General features: G+C 47.3%; 2 long non-coding RNA genes across 3 annotated transcripts in view; one reads left to right on the top strand and one right to left on the bottom strand.

Annotated features, from left to right (window-relative positions):
* Positions 1 to 3,568: 3,568 nt before the first annotated feature.
* The window catches only part of LOC117284245, a 28,669-nt gene continuing 11,525 nt past the window's right edge, over positions 3,569 to 20,712 (bottom strand). Inside the window, exons 3-4 of the long non-coding RNA XR_004515332.1 lie at positions 10,987 to 11,178; positions 3,569 to 5,705 (exon numbers count right to left, since the gene is read on the bottom strand). This is a non-coding gene — a long non-coding RNA (uncharacterized LOC117284245). The remainder of the gene's footprint in view (positions 5,706 to 10,986; positions 11,179 to 20,712) is intronic.
* The window catches only part of LOC104851316, an 11,213-nt gene continuing 9,443 nt past the window's right edge, over positions 18,943 to 20,712 (top strand). For both annotated transcript variants that reach the window (XR_777184.1, XR_777183.1), the window contains exon 1: positions 18,943 to 19,592. This is a non-coding gene — a long non-coding RNA (uncharacterized LOC104851316). The remainder of the gene's footprint in view (positions 19,593 to 20,712) is intronic.

Below are 20,712 nucleotides of genomic sequence, written 5' to 3'. Positions count from 1 at the left end.
GTTCATCACAGCATTTTTTTCTTTTAAGATAAGGTCTAGCTATGCAGTTTGGGCTGGCCTTGAACTCACTATGTAACCTAGGCTGGCTTCAAACTCAAGGCCATCCTACTGCCTCAGCCTCCCAAGTGCTGGGGTTACAGGTATGCACCACCTCACCTAGCTAGCATTCTTTTTAATACAAAAAAATTAGAAACAATCCAAATTTGCCATTCTTGAGGGGCTAGATACATATATTGTGGCATATTATGATGTAGAAGTCTCTAGAGGGACTAAAAACAAAGTAAATTGATTTATGTCTATCAGAAATTGATTTTTATATGTCAACATGGGTGGGGTCCGATATCATAAGTGGCAAAAATACACTGCAGAAAGAGATACATATATAAGACCAAGCCATTTGTTTAAAATGTTTAAACAAATAATGCTTCAGAGTGTTTATAAAGAGTTAAATTACACAATATGGATAGGGAGGATACACATGCTTCTCGTTGGGATCTGAAAAGAGAAACTTCAACTGTATCTTTTTATTTATGTTTTGTTTGTGGATTGTGCTGGGATTGAACCCGCAGGCTGCTAGTGAGAAACACCCACTCTACCACTGACCCATAACCCCATCCTCTGGCCTGATTTGTTAATGCTTGATTTCCCCTTTGAAACTTTTCATTCCTTTGTAAATACCTGAAACAAATACAACAAAAAGTTAACCATACATTCATTCCAGTTGGTGGTTTACAATACTGTCTGTACTTCTCTGTTTAAAATATTTCAACACAAAAACATATTATTAGCTGCATGTGGTAGCATACGTCTTGGGAGGCTGAGGCAGGAGGAGTTCAAGTTCCAGATCAGCCTGACTGGACTGTGAGGGCTGCTCCTGGCTACATAAGAAGGCCCGATTTCAAATAATCAAAATTAAATAAATAACATATTTTTTAAAAACAATATATTACTGATTTAAAATACTATAGAGCTGCGATGTCTAACAATTAAATTAAACCCAAATGTAAAATGCAGTTCCTAGTGTATCTCACCACGTTCTAAGTGCACAAGAGCTGCACTCAGCTTTCCTCCTGCGGTGGGCAGTGCAGTTCTAGAACATTTCCATCACGCAGAGTTCTTCTGGGCAGCCTAGAACCTTAAGACCCTCTCAGTTCCCAACGTGTCTCATTTTTTTCTGTTTCTGTCTTGGGGATCGAACCCAGGCCATACGCAAGGCCCTGAGCCAGACCCTCAGGCTCCACTCCTCATTGTTGAATGACATATTATAATATTATAGTAATATGCAGAGTGCTGACCATATGTGCTCTGAGCACAGGACACAGCTACAGTTCCCCTGGGAGTTTGGAGAAGGGCTGTCTTGTCTCGTGTTTTGTCAAATTATTTAAGGTTCTTGGAAGGTTGGTGTGTGGTTAATTGAGATTTTCCCATAATGTTTCCCTCGACAACAGCCGCAGCACTTCAGAGCTGGTGAGGATGATTGGGCTGTTCTAGCCCCTGTATATTTGATTCCCCAACAATTCCCATTCTACCCAGTTCCTTTTTAAGTTGTAAATCTGGTAAACTTAACACAAAGAGAGACATTTCTCACATTTTCTCATTTACTAAAGTAAGGGCCACAGATAATGGTGTGGCCAGTATTTCACCACAACAAAAACCCATTTCCAAAGCACTGAGAAGGTTAGAAAAACAAGCCTTGGCATCGGGAAGAGTGAGACGTGGGCCTCTGCCCTTAGAATGCAGAATTACGGCAGGCCTTTAAATTCCTTCCACTTGGGCTTTAATTGGCTTTCTCCATGGTGCGCATTTTCTTGAATCCTCTCTACCTGTCCAATCAAGGGTGAACTCTGCGGTACTCCACAGCAGAAGGGAACTGGCTTCCGGATATAGGTGGCTCCCACAGGCAGACGCTATCCCAGCTGCCTTCTGGTTAACATTTGGAAAAGTCTTTGGGCAGAGAGCCTCGAGGGGTACAGAATCCTGGGTCGGGTGCTCCGAGCAGCAAGTCGGTTTCAATGTTGTACGGGCTCCGTGACTGAATGAGATGGATTCTTCATTCATTCGTTCAAGGGCTATGCTACGAGGACCTACCAGGTGTCAGGCAGTCCTAGGAGATAGAGCAACACAGAGAGTCATTCCCTGTCCTGTCGCTGATAACCCCAACGGAAGAAGCCATCACGGTGCAGGGTGAATGAATCTGGCACAGGGTTAGTGAATTTGAGGAGACTCAAAATACTAACAGTGTTTTGCGGCTTAGCGAATTCTGATCATGTCCTTGTAAATGGAATTGGGGTCTCTGTAAAAGGTGAAGCTGGATTTATCCCCAAATTCCAAAGCCACTGGAAATCTCAGTGAAGAAAGCCTCGCTCTGCCCTGCCACCCTTTAAGCACTGCCCGTCATTTTATGCAACACATAAATCTCCTTAATGCTGCTGACGTACATCACAATGATCACCTTAGAGACTTCCGGAGGAAGGACCGACGCTAATGGGGGCTCTAGGAGTAGGAGAAAGGAGAACTCCCTCCGTCCTGTCTGGACAAAGGTGGTGTTAAAGGAGAGGAGAGGAGAAAGAACCCGGAGTTGGCGTCTCCATGGAGAGGGACCCGCCCGCAGTGAGAATCTCTGGGGTTCCAGGGGCCATTCGCCCACCGTTCTTTCAATTCCCCACCGCTCGGTGAGGCGGGCAGCCTCTCTCCTGTTACCATGGAAGAAAATAAGGTCTGGAGAGGCTGCCTCACCAAAAACACAAACGGAGGAGAGGAGGTCAGGACCTTCACGAGCTTTAAGCCACCTGGTCTGACGTGTGGTCCACGTGGCCCCCAGGGCTCCGCCCAGCTCCTCTGGGCCACTGTGCGCCTGCGTCTACAGCGTGAAGCCAATGGGGGTGGAGAGAGGCAGCCCTGCTGCCGATGATTAAAAATTAGCACTGTGACCCCAAATGAGCACTATCTCATGTGTCTCTTTTTATTACCATCAAGTTTTATTCGCTTGGTAAGGTGATGAGAGGATAAAGACAATCAAGAAGGCCTTCGATTCTCTCAGTACCCAGGTAGCAGCAACGTCTTTTTCATCATTGCACTGTGAGGATAGATTAAGTATTAAATTATAAAACTAATCTGTTCTGATATCTGGAATCATGTCAACCTTGATAAAGCTTCACTCACTATGAAGATTGCTTTCCGAATGACCCGATCTGACTGTATGAATAATTTAATAATTGATTTTCTGACAGAGACATTAAGAACGGAAGACATGACCTCCCAAGACAGTCTTGGAGGAAAAATTTCCTTCTACCTGAGATTTTTATTTCACCTCAAGTTGGCTCTGACTGACTTGATGGGGGTGATTCAGCCGTTTGTCCCCATTAGACCCTAATGGACTTGAGCTTTATCGCTTTCTGATAAACGCTATTTATTTCAAAGTGAAAGTACAGACCCAAATCCCCTTCAAAGGGGGATTGTTAAGGGAAAGAAACCGGGCCTAGCACCCGGGATGCAGCGGTGGACAGCCCGCTCTCCCTACCCTGGCAGAATTCACCCAGAAGAGGCAGCAGATGGAGTGTGAGTGTTCTGGAAACCCAGGGGAGGGCTGCTGAGGGTGCTTCCGAGGGAGGTAAAGAGAACAAGGAAGTACAAAGTCCAGGGGGAAAGAGAGCACGGCACCTTCAGGGAATCCGAGCAACATTCAGGCACAAGACGACCAGAAGCCAAAACTGGGCAGTCAGACGTTTATACTGTACATGAAAACACCATGAAGGCCACAGCCACAGACGCTGCCCGATACAGGTGTGCTCTACTGTACTGGTGGCAAAATACTATGGGAATTGCTGTCATCAGAAAGTGTCATACTATCTGAAATACTGAACAGGCCCCAGGGAAATTCCCAATCCACCAAAGTATACTCAACCCTCAATTCATGTGGCTTTTCTAGAAAATTTGGTATACGGTGTTCATTAAAATCACGCAAGAACTATTTTCATTATGTAAAAACAGGTTACGGTCTAGTTTCGGATCATAGTAGCCACTGTTCATCCAGGTAGAATGACTGGCAGGACATTCAAAGATCATGCAGGAGGAGGGAGACATTCTTCATGGGCAGAATTGCTCTATGTATGGAGCAAGGCTACTGTCACTGTCCTTGGAGAGCCGCCTCTGGTGGAGGTTCATGTCCCTAGTCACTGTGCTGGTCCATTCTTGCCTCTTCCCATGGAAGGAACAGTTTCTTCGGTGCAGGGGACAGAGCTCAGGGCCTTGTGCATGTGAGGCAAGTGCTTTACCGGTGAGCTGCACCTCCATCTCCCAACAGTGGGAGATCTTCGCCCCTTCCCCTGGAATAAGCATGCTGCAGCCTGCATGCAGCCTAGATGGCTCTCCCGTTAGGAAACCACACTTTCGAACACCAGGGTCTTCCCAGGACTGGCAGCTGAGTTGACCCCAGAAAGGATATGAGATCCCTTTGGCTGTAGATTAAAAGCTTTGCTCACTAATCAGCCTTGCAATAATAAAGATGACTGTTTTTCTTTTGGTTTCCATCTGTCTGTCTTCAGCTGTTGAGAGGAGAATTAGGAGACAGCTGCCTTCCACACATTTGGAGAAAGGGTAGTGTTACAAAGGGGTGGGAGGAGGGACCGGGATGAGAGGAGAGGGACCTACACAGTCCCGCAGCACCTTCTCATTCAAGACCAGTTTGCAAATTGTGTTTCTGAGCCCTGGGTTTGTGGAGAGGAGCTGGGCAGAATTTGGGGGAAGCAAACAAGGGAAGGGAAGTACGGGCCTCACACCACACCGCTACCACCCCGTTTCAGCCAGGCAAACTGGTTGTTTCACGTTTCCTATGGGGCTTGGGTGCACATAACATTGTATTTGTTAAAAACAAATGGGCCGATAGAGGCTCACAAGGGAGAGTGATAAAAATATGCCAAAACTGTAAGAGGAGGGAAGGCTATTGGTGGGCCAGGAAGTGCAAGGAATGAGATTTTTAAAGGGAGGTTGGGTATGAAGCGAGGAGAGGCCACTGTGTTTGAAGACATTGGGCTCGGCAAGAACCATCCTGGAGTCATGCCAGGGTCAGCACCAAGCGGCGAGGATTAAGGTAAGTAGGGGAAGAGCAGATAAAGCATCTGACTTCATGTGAAGGTGAAGGGCGTGGGGGTGGAGGGGATTGCTTTTCCCAAAGCCCGTGGTTGTCAAAAGGGTGGTGTCCAAAGGAGACCCGAGCACTGCCGCACACTGGATAATTGAGCATCATTTGTAGTAAAAACTGAGAAGTCTTTTTGCAAATCAAGTGGCAGAAATAGGAGAAGGAGTACAGTGGCAAACCCTCGGCTGCCCCCCTCAACGGGCTGGGGTCTGGGCACACTGGGTTTTCGTGTAGACGAGAGCATCAATCTTCTGGGAGGTCCACATATCCCCAGGAGCTGCTGCTAGCACAGCCTCCTCTGTCCCTTGCACGTTCATGGGTGTCGCATCAGCAGGAGAGAAATGGCTCCTCCTCCTCCAGACTCCGCATCCTTCTGGTAGTGAGGACGCAAGTGCTGCTCACTGGCTGCCTAATGACCCTTGGGAGTCACTGAGGTGACTGAGGTGACAATGACAGTGTTGGAGGCCTCAAGGGCTTCTTTCTTCATTCTTAGGCCCAGAGAAAAATTCCAGGAGGAATAAAAAAGCAGCCAGACAGAGTGGAGACTCCTTATGAAACATTGGAAAAGCTGCAGGGGGAAATGAAAACTCATAATTATCATTTTGCAGCTCAGAAATTCAGATTACGTTTGGCTGTCCCCACACAAGGACACGGTGAGGAGTTGGGAATCCTTGTAAGACCTCTTTTTTTTTTTTTGGTACCAGGGATCAAACTTAGGATCTTGAGCTTGCTAGGCTGGCAGCCACAACACTGAGCTAAATCCCCAGCCCACGATCTTCTGATCTCTGCCAGATGAAAGATCCACAGGGGCTCATTAGTCCACTGAGTAGAATGCAAGACCTGTTCTTCTGGCTTGGATTCTGATCTTTTTTTCTTTTTTTTTTTTTTGAGGGTGGGGAACAGGGTCTCACTATGCAGTTGATACTGACCTGGAACTCACTATGTAGCCCAGGCTGGTCTCGAACTCACAGCGATCCTCCTGCCTCAGCCTCCCAAGTGCTGGGATTTTAGGCGTGCGCCACCATGCCCGGCTGGACTCTAATCTTTTGAACATCCCTTTTTCCATTTCCCACTCATCAACAAACTAATTTATAGGCTACAGTGTGATAATTCATTATCATCTGCCATGGCGCATGACCAACAGAAAAGAGAGATTCAGGTGGGAAAAAGTGCTCTGCCTGCTTTATGGGGTAAAATCCTCATAACAACCTTGAGAGGCATCATTATCCTCCCATGTAATATGTGGGCAAGCAAAGCTCAAGAGAAAACAAATCACTAGCATGTGATCCCTCAGGGACAAGTGACAGACTGAAGAACCCGGATGCATCTGTTTCTAAAAAATGTTGAATAATGAATGAATGAGGAACAAAGGAGTGAATAATGAAGGAACAATAAGAGAATCTTATATATTTTAGAAATGCTAAGTCCCATTATAGCCTTTTTTTCTCTCCCTGTTTATTTAAACAGTCACTTCTTTGTCCCTAAATAACTGTTAGTCAGGCAGTCCTGTTGGTGGTTGGAGATTTAGTGTGCAAAAAGTGATAACTAGGCAAGTTCTGGCCCCTTCCTGTAGCACAATAGCTGTGCAAGATTCGTAAATTTTAAAATAGCCATAAACGGGGAGGGGGCAAGAACCCTATTTTGTGGTTAAACAAATTTTCATATATCCCACAAAATGAAATGTAATTCAACCGTTAAAGACATACTGTGAAAGAGTTATTGTATTAACCCTGAGAAAAAATGGGGCGCTTAGCATCATGTACATAAAATACCTGTCATCCCAGTATTCAGGAAACTGAGGCAGGAGGATTGTTGTGAGTTCAAGGCCAGCCTGGGTTACCTGAATGACATAGTGAGACCCTATCTCAAAAAATTAAAAAAGAGACTATTTTTTTTCTTTCAAGACAGGGTCTTGCCGTGCAAGTCAAGCTGGCTTTGAACGCACTATGTAGGCCAGGCTGGCTTTGAACTCACAACAATCCTCCTGCCTCAGCCTCCTGTGCGCTGGGATCATAGATGTGCACCAATGTGCCTCGCTAGAAAAGAGATTATTTGCAGAATTTTCTAAAAATCAAACCTTGATACAGTGATATAGAACCAGAATCTAATTATCTATGTTTAATATTGATCTCAATAAAATGTATAAAAGTGGCATAGGAAACAAAGATTTATTAATTTTTTCTGTTCTCTGCTGTCTTCATTAGGTTTTCATTATAGTACTTCAGGGAAAACCTTGCCATTTGGACAGTCCTGACACTGAAAGCCTGTTTGCTTTGATTAAATACGCTTTCACTCATACATCAGGTAATCTTTTTGTGGTCATTGGAAAAATTTCCTAAATTTATAAAAGATCTAAAATTATTCTTTGATTTCTTTGTCAGTGCTATTAAACAATATGGACCTATTAAAGTCAGTGCCACTCTGATATTTAAAAGTAGTAGCTGGGCTGGGGATTTAGCTCAGTAGCACTGTACCTGCCTCATAAGTGCAAGGTCCTGAGTTCGACCCCTGGTCCAAAAAAAAAAAAAAGTAGTAGTGGCTGTCAGTCACCTGTAATCCATCTGTAATCAATGGAGAGCCTGATGGGCCTGATTAATAATTGTCCACTTAAAATACCATATAAAGTAAATAGTGAAATTGTCTTGTCAATTGCTAAACTTATCAGTATTCTAAGTCTTTCGTTATCCACAGTTTTGATTTTTATCTAACGCATTAGCAATCAAATTCATGGAAGACTCTAACAAGTAATGCAGACAAATCAATTCACACTTTGATTATCTTTGGTAAAAATTGAAAAAGTCACATTTTTAGGTAATATAAAATGAATGTATTTTAATCTTATTAGTTTCTTTTGTATTTTCCTTGTAAAATTTGTTAATTGAGGTCTGTAGAAATTCCAGAAGTATAAATCCCTAAGAAATTATCTGAGTCAGTGTTTTGAGATTTTTTTTTTACCCACGGGGATTGAACTAGGGTCCTTACACTTGCAAGGCAGGCAGCAGAACCACTGAGCTAAATCCCTGGCCCAGTGTTATGAGATCTTGGTCATTGCCTACAAAAACAGATGAGATTAAATTTAACAGCAGACTCCAGGTAAGTTTAGCCTCAGAGCTGCTCCTTCTATACCTTTTTTTTTTGAGACAGGGTCTCACTATGTAGTTGAGACTGACCTGGAACTCACCATGTAGCCCAGGCTGGTCTCGAACTCACAGCGATCCTCCTGCCTCAGCCTCCCGAGTGCTGGGGTTACAGGGGTGAGCCACTACACCCAGCTTCTTTCTATACCTCTTTGTTGTTCAGATGGTACTGGCAACTGCCAATCACTTCCCCTCTGATGGGAGGCCAGCTAAGACTAACAAATGGAATAGTCTTCTGGGGACAAGAGACAAATAAAAACATAACTACTGAATGATTTATCAGTGATGACCCTGAACCCAACCCAAAACTAGAGCCAAGAGTTTGGGAAGGAAAGATTCTTACAAGAGTGCCTGATGATAACTATCACAAGAGACTGGCAAAATTACAAGTTTGTTTCGAATCAGTTTGCTCCTAATCTGATAGAACTACCATTGGAGATGAGAGGTTGCTGCCCATTTGGCCTAGCCCCTGGCTGTTGGGCACTGGCCTGTAGTTTTGTGTATGGCCCTACGGTCGTCTCAGTCTTGGCACACCAGGAGGAACAACTGATCAGAAAACTTTTGTCATCATGGCTAAAGTAGTACAATGAGCAATAACAGTAACATCAAACACAGCCTAGAAAATGACAAAGTGTGGTAACTATTGATTCGCCTGCCACCTCTGACCGTATAAATTAGATTTGCGGTTATATAACAAAATATAAAACAAACCAGAAAGCTGTACGCAGTAAACATGCCCTCACTATGGTGATTGTACACTCAGGGGAGAAAATTAAACGGGGTTAGTGGGGGGAACTGGAGAAATAGAAGAGAAAGAGATTAGAAGCAAGGCTGGAGGACAAAGGAAGATTACGCCAACTTTGGGGGACTAATGAAGAGGGCAGGAGGGAGAGAAGGAGGAAATGAAAGGAGTAACATCCGGGGATTCAGCTCAGTGGTGCTGCCACCTGTCCCACAAGTGCAAGGTCCTGAGTTCAAACCCCACCACAGCCAAAAAAAAGTTCACGTTTACACAAAACAAGAACAAAAAATCCAGAAATAAGGAATGAAAGCAAAACAAAAACAAGAAAAGATTTTTTAAAAAAAGAAAAAAATCATGTCCAGGTCATGGATTTAGCTCAGTGGCACCTCACTTGCCTCACAAGTGTAAGGTCCTGAGTTTGATTGCTCCCCAGTACCACAACAACAACAAACAAAACAGAAGACAGACATGTCCACTACAAGGCATGTCTCTGCTGTCACTGGTACACAAATTGGAGACACAGAGCGCTGATGAATCCCAACAACCCAGCCATAGATTTACGGCAGGGCAGTGAATCATCCCAGAAAACCTACACCTTTAGTTCTGAAGCTTAGGCTGTTTTCTGGTTGTGAGGCTGGAACTTAATTTATTCAGTCTGCAACACTATATATGTCTCCGCTGACCTGAACTTGGCTCCTTGACTTCTCGCTAACTCGAACTTGGTTCCACCTCACCCTGATGGAGCCAGCCAGTGGCTCTCCAAGATGCCCACTGGCCTATCACCCTCTCCCGAGGGACATCTGAACCAGAATAACGCACAGCTACTGCAGTCCACTGCGTCCACTGGTGCATCTCTCCACAGAGGCCTCTGAGGTCGCCAGTATTACTGTGCCTCCAGGAGTTTGAGCTGCCCTTCCCACACTGAGAACTGAGGCTCAGGAAGAAAGCGCTCACTGCTTGCTGCCTCCTTCTTCTTTGTTGGGATCTCTCTCCTCTCTCTCCCAGTGGGCTTCAACTCTCATTTCAGATCCTTGCTAGGTTCCAGGGACCCACCTCCCTCTTTCTTCTCCTCCTCACATGGCTGTATTCCAGTGTCGGACACCAAATCTCAGAAAGCCTGTTTCTCTGCTGTTCACCACGCCATCATCTTCCCAGAAACCCCGAACTACCACTGGAGAATGCAGATCTTGAGATGGTCACACCGGGAGCATAGGAACATAGCCTTTGCCGGGATACAATATGTCTGATCATGCACTATGTGTGAGGGCAACACAGGAAGCCATCTGTGCCTCATGGAACAAAATGCTACCTGGATTTATATCTATCTCTATGGGCTCTATTTCTATTAGCTCCATCTCTACCTCTGACTCTATCTCTGTATCTATCCATCGCTGATACCTCTCCTAAGTATCTTTAGTTCTGCATGAGCTACAAACTCATGTTAGCTATAGATAAACTTAACGTCAACCCTGTTCCCATTTGGTCGCAATGTTTCCCTGCTACCTGGAAAGACATTCAGCCTGCTTGCTTTTATGAGCGGGCTCATTATGATTCATTGTTCTTTATAGGGTTGTTATAGGATTTGACTGCAGTGTGCACCTTGGTGTGCCGCCTGTGGGACACTATCCTTTCGTACTGATGCCATAATAATCCTACTTTCAGTGGCCATCTCCAGGTCTCTTTTGGTCAGTCGCTTGGCAACTATTCTGCTGCCCCAGCACACTTGGGCTTGGGTGAGACAGTTATGAAAGGCACATTATGATGCTAAGTGGGAAAGTGTGGGTGTGGACATTGTTAACAGTAATTGACTTTGGGAAATGGCAGTCTGGATTTGTTTTCTTCTTTTTTCATATTTAAATTTGCAAGATTTCCTTCAGTGAGCATTCATGGGCTTTAGAATTTAAAAATGGGTCAAACTTTCCATTGTTGTTAAAGGTTTACCAAACTCTCTCCATGGAAGCTCGTCTTACCAAAGGCACAGTGGATTCAGAAAGTTCAGGCCATCTTCTCCCTTTCTCCATGGACACCAGTTCCTTTAGGGCATGGATGAACATATTACAACATCACACCATTGTGCTCATCCCTTGCATGGACCTGGCTAGAGGTCTGAGGCTTCCAGATGGCTGTAGCGAGGTCTCCTTTGTCTTAGTCCATTCTGTGACCTAGAACAGAATATTGCAGCATAGATCATTTATAACAAACAGGAATTTACTGGGGAGCTCAAGGTTGAGGAATCAGCATTTGGTGATGGTCTTCTTGTATCATCTGATTGCAGAAGGGCAAAGAAAAGGTGAGAGAGGCCAGGTAAGGTGGCACATGGCAGGAGCATCGCCATTACTTCAGGCCACTGGGCTACATAGTGAGTTCAGGGCCAACCTGGACCATACAGAGAGATCCTGTCTCAACAACCCCCCCAAAAAAAACCATGAGGAACCCACTCCTGCCAGATAAGGTGATGCACACCTTTAATTCCAGTATTCGGGAGGCTGAAGCAGGAGGGTCAACACAAGTTTGAGGTCAGCTTGGGCTACACAGTGAGCTCAAGTTCAGCCTGAACTACACAGCAAGACCCTGTCTCAACACAGCAAAGCAAAACACCAAAAGGAAGCCACCCCCACAGTAACAGCATTTATCCATTCACAGGGGCAGAGTCTTCTTGGCCTAATCACCTCTTTTCATGTCACTCCTTTATTGGTTATACAGACTGATGGCCTCAGGTTGGCAGAACTGCACATGCACGTAACACACTTCGATCGTTTCCACTCCCAATCAGCCCCTTGCCCACCTCCCCTGAGCTTTACATTGGTGTTGGGGGCTCAGTGTGTGTACTTAGCTTGTACCCACCCCCCAGGACCTACACTTACACCCCTCCCTCTTATTCCCTTTGTTTCCTTCCTCTTATCCAATAATAGTCTCCTGCTGCTTTCTTGTCATCTTAAATTCCACATATTAGGGATATTACAGATTTGTCTTTCTGAGCAGGGCTTACTTTGCTCAGCATGACGATCTCCAGGTCTATCCACTTTCTTGCAAGTGGCAAAAATTTCTTCTTCATCTTCTTCCTCTTCCTCTTCCTCTTCCTCCTCCACCCCCTCCTCCACCTCCTCCTTCTTCTTCTCCTTCTCCTTCTCCTCCTCCTCGTCCTCCTCCTCCTCCTTTTTGAGACAGGGTCTTGCTATGCAGTGAAGAGTGGCCTTGAACTATTCAGCCCAGGCTGGCCTCAAACTCATGGTGATTCACCTCCCGCAGCCCCCTGAGTGCTAGGATTACAAGTGTCTACCACTATACCCAGCTTCAAATGACAAGATTTTATTCTTCCTTTGACGGAATGATACCCCGTTGGTCTAATGACCTCTTAAAGCCCATCACTTAGTACCATTACAATACCAGTTAAATTTCAACATGAGTTTGGGAGGGAGAAACATTCAAACCACTTTCAAAGCCACTTTCTTTCTGCCTTGGTATTTTCCACTGGAAAAGCCTAGAACAAGGGCAGAAAAGTCAGTATGCAGAATCTAGGGAAGGATCTTGGAGTTAGCTGGTTCCCTGAGGAAGCCCAAAGGGTCTGCTCCAGCATCCCCAGGGACAACACTATGTCCTCCCACAATTCCATGGCACCTCCCACAATGCCATGCATGCCCCACAATCCTATGGGACCTGCCCACCATTTCATTGACCTCCATGCCTCTCTGGATCCCCTGAACAACTCTTATCCTTTCTAACATGAACAACCTGAGGATCCAGAGCCTCTGTTACTCTTCAAGTTTCCACCGTTAAAAAGAGGGATTAGAACTGAACCTCAAGTCTCTGGCCCCTACTCCTTAGAGCCTTCCAGTGCCACACACTCTGCTGCCTGGGCTCCTTTCAGAGATATGTTCTTGAGAGCATCATAGGATACCAGAGCCACCCAAGACTGGCCTTAAGTGTCATCATGCTAGTCATAAATAGTCCTCTCGGGCCAAGCGCTGTAATCTCAGCACTTGGGAGGCTGAGGCAGGAGGATTGAAGGCAGTATTGGCTACACAGTGAGTTCAAGGCCAACCTAAACCACACAGCAATACCCTGTCTCAAAAAAAAAAATAATGCTAACAAGTGTTCAATACTCACTTTCCTTGGAAAGAACCCGAGTAACAGAATAGCAGCCAGTGCCAAGCGAAGCTGAATAACACCAGCCATAAGCCCCGGTAACATTTTCTAAAACTGAGTTTACACTCTTGTTAGAGAGAAAAATGGCAACCCAAACTCAATAAAAGCTCAACATCATTACGTGTCAGGAAAATGCCAATTAAAATCACCCTGAGATAATTCACAGGCTAGCAAACACTGCAAATACTGCCATTTCACTTTTAACAAAAATGTGGGGCAGTAGAACATTCAGACCCTGCAGATGGAGAGAAACGCCGGTTAGACCTGGAAAAACCCTTGGCGGTGTCCACTGGTAACAAACCAAGACCTAGTGTTTCAGTCAGCTTTCTCGTTGCTGGACACCACACCCAACACACAACTTAAAGGAGGAAAGACTGAATTCAGCTCACAGTTTGGGAGGTTCAGTGCATGGTCAGATGGCTCTAAGGCAGGGTCATCATGGAGGAAGGGTGTGGTAGAGCAAACCTGTTTAGCCAGGTAGCAAAGCATCAGAGCAGGGAATAGTGTGAGATTAAAGATGAGGGACTACGTATAGTGCCCAAGGCCATGCCTCTATAACCCACCTAGACACAGCCAGGAGGTGCTCTATTAATCTCCTGGGCATTTCTTAACCAATGAAGTGGACATATCAAGATGAATGCCTACAACTGGCAAAAGCACACCTAGGAATAAATCCAATGGGCTACTCTACAATGTCTCTACAATGTATGTATATGAGTGATCATACTGCTTTATAATTAAAACTAATTAGCAGCCAAACCCAGGGAAGAACCCAATGGCCAGCAAGAGAAGGATGAATAAATAAATGGCAGCATGTCTTGTGATGGAGTACTACACAGCAATAAAAAGAAATGACTCATGCAGAATGGCAGGGATGACTCCCACATGTTACGACAGTTGCTAAGAGAATGAAACCCACACAGAAGAACAGTACCTGACGTGTATGATTCACCAGTGTACTGAGGACAGCTCTAGGGACCTGAGAATGGACTATTATCTTTTTGTCAGAAATTTTATAAGCCAATTGCTAAATGCCTTGGTTACTTTCTCCCGGCAGAACACTCCACAGTACCTGACACCCAAAGTAAAAGGAGGAAAAGTTTATTTGGGCTCACAGTTGTAGAGGTTCCAGTCCATAGCTGGCTGACTCCAAGGCAGGGCGGAATGGCAGAGGGCATCACAGAGGAGAAACAGCTCATGGCAGGGCAGCAGAAAGCAGAGAGTGACCCAGGGTGGAGGAAAAGAGGTGGGTCTTTCCAGCCAGGCCCCTGTGACCACCCCCTCCAGCCAGGCTCCACCTCCCAAATCACACTTTCTGTGAACTCCTCAGTGGACTGATAAGTGTTGCCCTTATGATCCAGGAACCTTGCAAAAGCCCCACCTACAAACACATGAGGTTTTCAGGGATCATCTAGGTATAAATCGTAGCACTAAATACGAACTTTCTTAACAACTAAATCATACAAACTTTGTTTTTCCAGTACCGAGAATTGAACTCAGGATCTCATCCTTGCCAGGCGGATACGGCACCGCTGAGCTACATCCCCGGCCCCTAAATTACGTAAACTTACAATTAGTCAAACAGGGGCAATGCAGTAAATGCTCAAAAGTCTTTACTTTCTGATTACTGTACTACAGTTCTGGGATTGTGTACGAGCTGAACTTACATCCACTGCCTCTGTTTGGTGGAAGCACTGTAAAAACACATTTTCATGCCCGTCTATTTCCGGTGCCCTATTCGGTGGCCATGCTTTGATAGCTTTAAGTCAGCAGCGATGGTCAGGGAAGCAGGTAGGTATAAAGAGGGCTTTACAACGCGATGGGACAGGGAGTCCCCAGGCAGTCGCCAGCACACCACTGCCAGGTGGCATCTGTAGGAGCTCAGAGAACACAAAGCTAGGAAATGAGGGCTGAAATCGGAAAGGAGATCGCCCGGTGGGTGCTGAGGCTCCTACCTGGGACAAAGCATGCACGAACCTTAGACGGGGACCATGAGCTTCTTCTTAAAAATGTTTCATTAGTTTATTACGTGTACGTTTGTGACACATACTGAATGCAATACGCACGGGGAATTGGGACACACACACACGATGGCAGTGTTCTGTTTCTTTTTTCCCCCCTACCACTTTCTTTTTCATTGGCACGTGTCTGTAATGTATAATGATTGCATTCATCCTGGGGAGTTGGTACTTATGGTATTTAAAAATGAATTTTTAAAAATGTGTAAAACAGAGTGGGGGATTTAGCTCAGTAGCGCCACACCTGCCTCGCAAGTGCAGAGTCCTGAGTTTGATCCCCCGTTCCACCCCGCCAAAGAACAACTGTAAGACAGCTGCTCTGTGGGAAGGGGAGGAGGTTAGGCGCCCCGTGAAGTCTACGTCATGTTCATGGACAACCCCAGCTAGGAGAAACGGGAGGCGAAAGAAGGCCTAGCGCATTAACCTCAAGAGCAGGACGGCTCTGGATTAAAGGGTTATCATCGGCCTACGTGCCCACGCGGTGTGGACAGAGGGCTGCTGATACTCATCGGGGGAGGTGTGGAGCCCACTGAGCTAAATGCCCGGCCCACGCTAACGTCCATGGGGCACCGTTCTGAGTGCTTTCTCTGGGCTCACTCATTTGATCCCCTCAAAATCTGAAGGGGTTTTTACGACTCGTTTTTCAGATAAGGTAGATGAGGCGCAAGACGCAACTGCAGCTCACCCAGCAGAACCGGGGTTTCAACCCGGTGAACCTTCTCGGGGTGTGTGCATTAATCACTACACCTCCTGACCATAAATTATCAAAGGAGGCTATTAGGTCGTTCAATGATTGGCACCGGATAACAGCCTAACCCTCCTTCTGTGTCTCAATCTCCCCCGTACCTGTGAAAAGAGAGGCGGGTGAAGGTCCAATCCAGTGGCCTCACTGACCCCCCACACCCCTGCCCTTTCCGAAGTGACACAACAGGTCCATTATGGGACTTGGCCAGCGTGTAATTAAACTGAAAGGCCATAAATATTACTGATTACAGGTTATCTGGAAGGGGAACTCCTGGCGGGTCGTGGGGTGCAATCAGATGGGCTGTGCCAAAGGAGGGCACCTGTCGCAGGAGGAAAATGGAAATCAGAGATAACCCACTCAGCGAACTCCCTGACTTCAGCGCAGCCCTGGAGGGAAATGCCAAAGTCCCAGTGCAGCCACCGTCCCAGAAGCTCAAGGCCCAGACCCCACCCTGTCTGAGCATGAGACGTTTCTCACTCACAGATACACCTGCAGCAGGACCAGCACAGTGAAATCTGCCCCTGGCTCAGTCTGGGCGCAATGCAGGAAGGAGCCAGGCAGCCAACCTGGGAGATCTGTACTAATGCTAGAGTCCTTGCTGCCGTGGTGAGCAGACAGACATGCAGACAGGGGTTGTCCCGGGGACCCAGGATAGAGGAGGCCCCAGAGCTTGGTGCCCAGCCCTGCCCAGGGGCTGCTCTGCACCGAGCAGTGCCTCAGAACACCGCAGACCCTTTGCTAGGACCAGGGCTGCACCAAGGACTGCTCAGGCTCGGGGATGACATTTGTTCAGCGCCTCCAGGGTCAGGGAAAGCCGACCACAGATGGCCTCAGGGTGAGGAGACCACAGGACCACGCAGGGGACCTCTCATCTCCAGCACCCTGCCGACGCCCCGGTCAGACTCCTCCTCCGCTGATGCAAGCGTCCTGCTCTATAAGACGTGGGGCCTCTGGGGACAAAAGGGGGTCTGGAAGAGCCTCCCCATACAGAAGTGTCTGTATACACCCTGGAAAGAGAGAGCCTTCTGGAATTTTGCCCAGACCCAACTTAAGAATCTTTAGGGCTTTTGGGACCAGAAAGTCTTTACATACGATGGTCCCTCGGCCCCAAACTACTTTCTCCTTTCCTATTCCTGGCTATATCACTGCTGACACCTTACACTTAGCTCAAGTCTCTTCTTCCTGAAAGTCATCTTTTGTCGGGTGCCTTCTCCCTTCCGGGATCTCTGAGCTGAGCTCTTTCTAATCACACTCCTATGCATGCTCTGAGGCCCTAGGACACAGACAGAGCCAGGGTTTCTGCTTCACAGTCACTTTCCGACTGTGCCCCTGGAGGGTGGAGACTGCCACCCATCACTGGGCACAGGTCTAGCAGGCACAGGATGGTGCTCATGGATGAACGCCGTGGAGGACAGAACGCAGCATGGGAACCACTGCTTATACTAACGTTTAGTGACTTGCCCAGAGGAAGGTGCAGAGGTGACACAGAAAGATCAATGTGAGGTGAAATTTTGGGGCTAGCAGGAGACATAAGCACGAGGATAGGCCCCACAGAAGCTCTTGGGATAAGAGACACAGGTTTTCCACCAGGAAGGTACCTACGAGGCCCTCAGATTTCAGTTGGGTTTCAGCTGTGCCTGGAGGACTCCTAAGATTCCAGGAAATTCCAGGCAGAGAGGCTGCAGGGCGGGGGTCCGAGATGGGACTGTGGTTTCCTTTCCCCCATGGCGAGAGGCAGCCCTGCTACTGTCTGTTTTCCATTCCGAGATTGTGTGCAAGAGTTTGTTTCAGGAAAGAGTTCATGTGCCAAAAAGTTATCTAGTCCAACAGACCCATTTTACAGATGCAGACAACGAGGCTCAGAAAGCTCATAGCAGAGCGGCTCATTTCACTGCCAGCCCTAAGGCATGCCTCTCCTGGCCCTTGGACTGTGCTCTTTTGGGCAGAGCCCTTTGGCTGCTGCCTGCCCCGCCTTCCCCTTCCCCAGGTCGCCATCCCTCAGAGGACAGCCACACGATGGGGAGAAACCAGATAACCACACCAGGCCCTTTCCACATGGAGATCATGCACAGAGCTGGTGACAGGCTTGTCACTCAGCGGAGCCCAGGTATCCCCGAGCCCGACATCATGCACGGCTATGGCAGACACAAGTGCCACCTCTGCCCTCAGCCCTTGGGTCACCTGGACACAGGGACTGTGTCCCCTCCTAGTCTCGCGTCCCCATTTCCATGTGTTAGCCCCCCGTTCCTCGCAAATTGGCTTCCTGCAAAAGGCGCATCCCTGTCCCCCTCCATTTCAGAGAACAGAGAGGGGTCTCCAGGGGGCACCTGCACCCCATGGGCAGACACCTTCGCCACGCAAGGCAGAAACAGGCACACGGGGTACACGGTGTTTAAAATCTCATGAGGCGCTGGGTACAGGGGACAGAATGAGGCTCCATAGGGAGAAGGTAATGAAAAGAGATTGACCAACGCCGCCACTTCCGCTCTGGGGAATCACCAGTTCTCAGGTGTTTTCACCTGAGCAACAGAAAGCAGGTTAAGACAGCAGTCTTATAGGAGCGGTACCACAGTGAGCGAAATGGATTTTTAAAGAAACCTCACCTTCACGGAGCTTACAAGCTAGCAAGAGTTGGGATCAGATCAAAAGGCTGTGGCTGGAGGGGATCTTTAGCGGGGTGAAACTATGCTGTAGGACCCTATAGAGCTGGGTACCGGTTCCAGGGGGCTGCACAACGTGGAGTGAACCCTAATGTAAACTGTAGCTTTGGCTTAGTAATTATCGGTACCGGTTTATCCATGGCAACAACCGCAACACGCTACAGGAGAGCTGTGAACACCAGGGAAAAGCGCCGCCGGAGCCGGAGGTGTGGTGGGGCGTGGTATTTCGAACGCTGCGGACGATCAGCCCAATTATTCTGTAAGGCAAAGATCACACTAAATAAAGTCCAGTTTCATTTTTAAGCCACGGTCTCAAACCATGCAAAAATACAGGGAAGAGGGCACGGCTAGGGGGCTTAGGGTCGGGAAGCTCGGCAGAAGAGAGTCAAAAGGCGTGCGGGTGGGAGGGAGGCTCACAGCAGTTCGGCAAAGGACTTCAGCCACGGACTGCAAAAGCGCCGGTGCACAGGGAGGGGAAGGAGAGGATGCCGGATGGAGACCGGGTTTAGGAGGAGGCTCAGGACTGGCATCGGGGACATGGGAATCAACTCATGCCGCAGAATTTAGGAATGAGGAGTGGAGAGAGCTGACGCGCAGGGTTTCCCAGCCTTCTGTCCGACGCGGCTTCCAGCTAATCAGCGTGCGTTTTATGAGCTTTCCCAGCTCTACTGAACTACGAGAAACAATAATGAAGAAAAGGTACATTTCATTATACCTGGATTAATTCACCACAACGGTTCAAACAGCTGCCAAGTTTCCCGGGGCGGGGACTTTAAAGGCCACAAGCTTGCACGAACGTAGACTCTGAGAAGAATTGGGGCCTTGAGTGCAGCGCTTTGTGTGCTCAGAGCAGCGCCGGGACACACAGAGGGGCCAGCCCTGCCTGCCCTGCCTGCCCTGCCTGCCAGGCGGGACTGCAGTGTGCAGGAAAGACCTGACTCGCTGGCTAGGGGAGAAAAGAATGGAGGTGAACGAGACAGTCACTGAACAGAATGGAGAGATAAGCCGTGAGTGCGTGCGTGCGTGCGTGTGCGTGCGTGTGCGTGTGTGTGCGGACCCTTTCCTCTCCTGTACCACCCAGATCCCCCGTGTTTCTTCCTTCATGTCTCGCTGTGACCTGGTCATCTCTGTAAGCCACTTGTTATCCCAAGCCCTGATTTCTGCCCCGCTCCTGCCTGGCCTCTAGGTTTTCCCTGTGCTCCACTGCAGTGCCTTTCACCTTCCCCAGTGAGGGGACTAACATTCCCAGCCTGACGGCCTGGGCTCGCCATCGGCTGTTGTGGGAGCCTCGGGCACAGGTGGTAACTGAACCTTGGAAATGAAGAAGCCAAATTTTAAATTTTTGCTAACTTTAATTTTAATTTAAAAACTGGGCAGGGCATGGTGATACACGCCTGTAATCCCAGCATTTATGAGGCTGAGATAGGAAGATCATCACTAGTTTAAACCAGCCAGTGCTACACAGTGAGTTCAAGGTTAGCCTAAACTACATAGCAAGACTCTACCTCAAAAACAACAACAAAAAAATCATTCATTCATTCATTAATAAATACATGAAACTAAAGCACTTAAAATATTTTTTCCACTGATACAATCATATTATTTTGCTAAAACTACATGTCACCCTACCCATTCTTGTCTGAGTTACTTTTCCCATTGCTGAGACCAAATACCCAACACCTAAAGTTAGAGGAGGAAAGGTTTACGTGGCTCACAATTTGTAGAGGTTTCGGTCCATAGTTGCCTGGCTCCAAGGCAGGGCGGCAGGGCAGAGGAGAAACAGTTCATGAGGCAGAAGACAGCAAGCAGTGAAGTATGAAGCAAGAAGCGACAAGCAGCAACCTTCTGTCCCTTGTATCTTTTCCAGGCTGCCAGTCCTTAGGACAGGGAGCCCTCACACCCTTAATCCCAGCTTCCCATCCTTGATCTCAGCAGCACACACTCTAGATGCAGCCACCTTCAAAAAGCCCACCTTGGCCACATGAGGCTTTGGGGAGACATCTAGATACAAGCCACGACAATTCCTTTATGTAAGATATGATTGTGTGCTGTACATGTGGGGCACAAAGATTATTTTGAGCCTGTGCATAAACCCTTTTTTTTTTTTTTTTTTTTTTTTTTTTTTTT

Source organism: Fukomys damarensis, unplaced genomic scaffold, assembly GCF_012274545.1.
Source record: "Fukomys damarensis isolate Sample0158 unplaced genomic scaffold, DMR_v1.0_HiC HiC_scaffold_35, whole genome shotgun sequence".
Lineage (NCBI taxonomy): Eukaryota > Metazoa > Chordata > Mammalia > Rodentia > Bathyergidae > Fukomys > Fukomys damarensis.
This window is presented reverse-complemented; position numbering and strand designations above follow the sequence as displayed.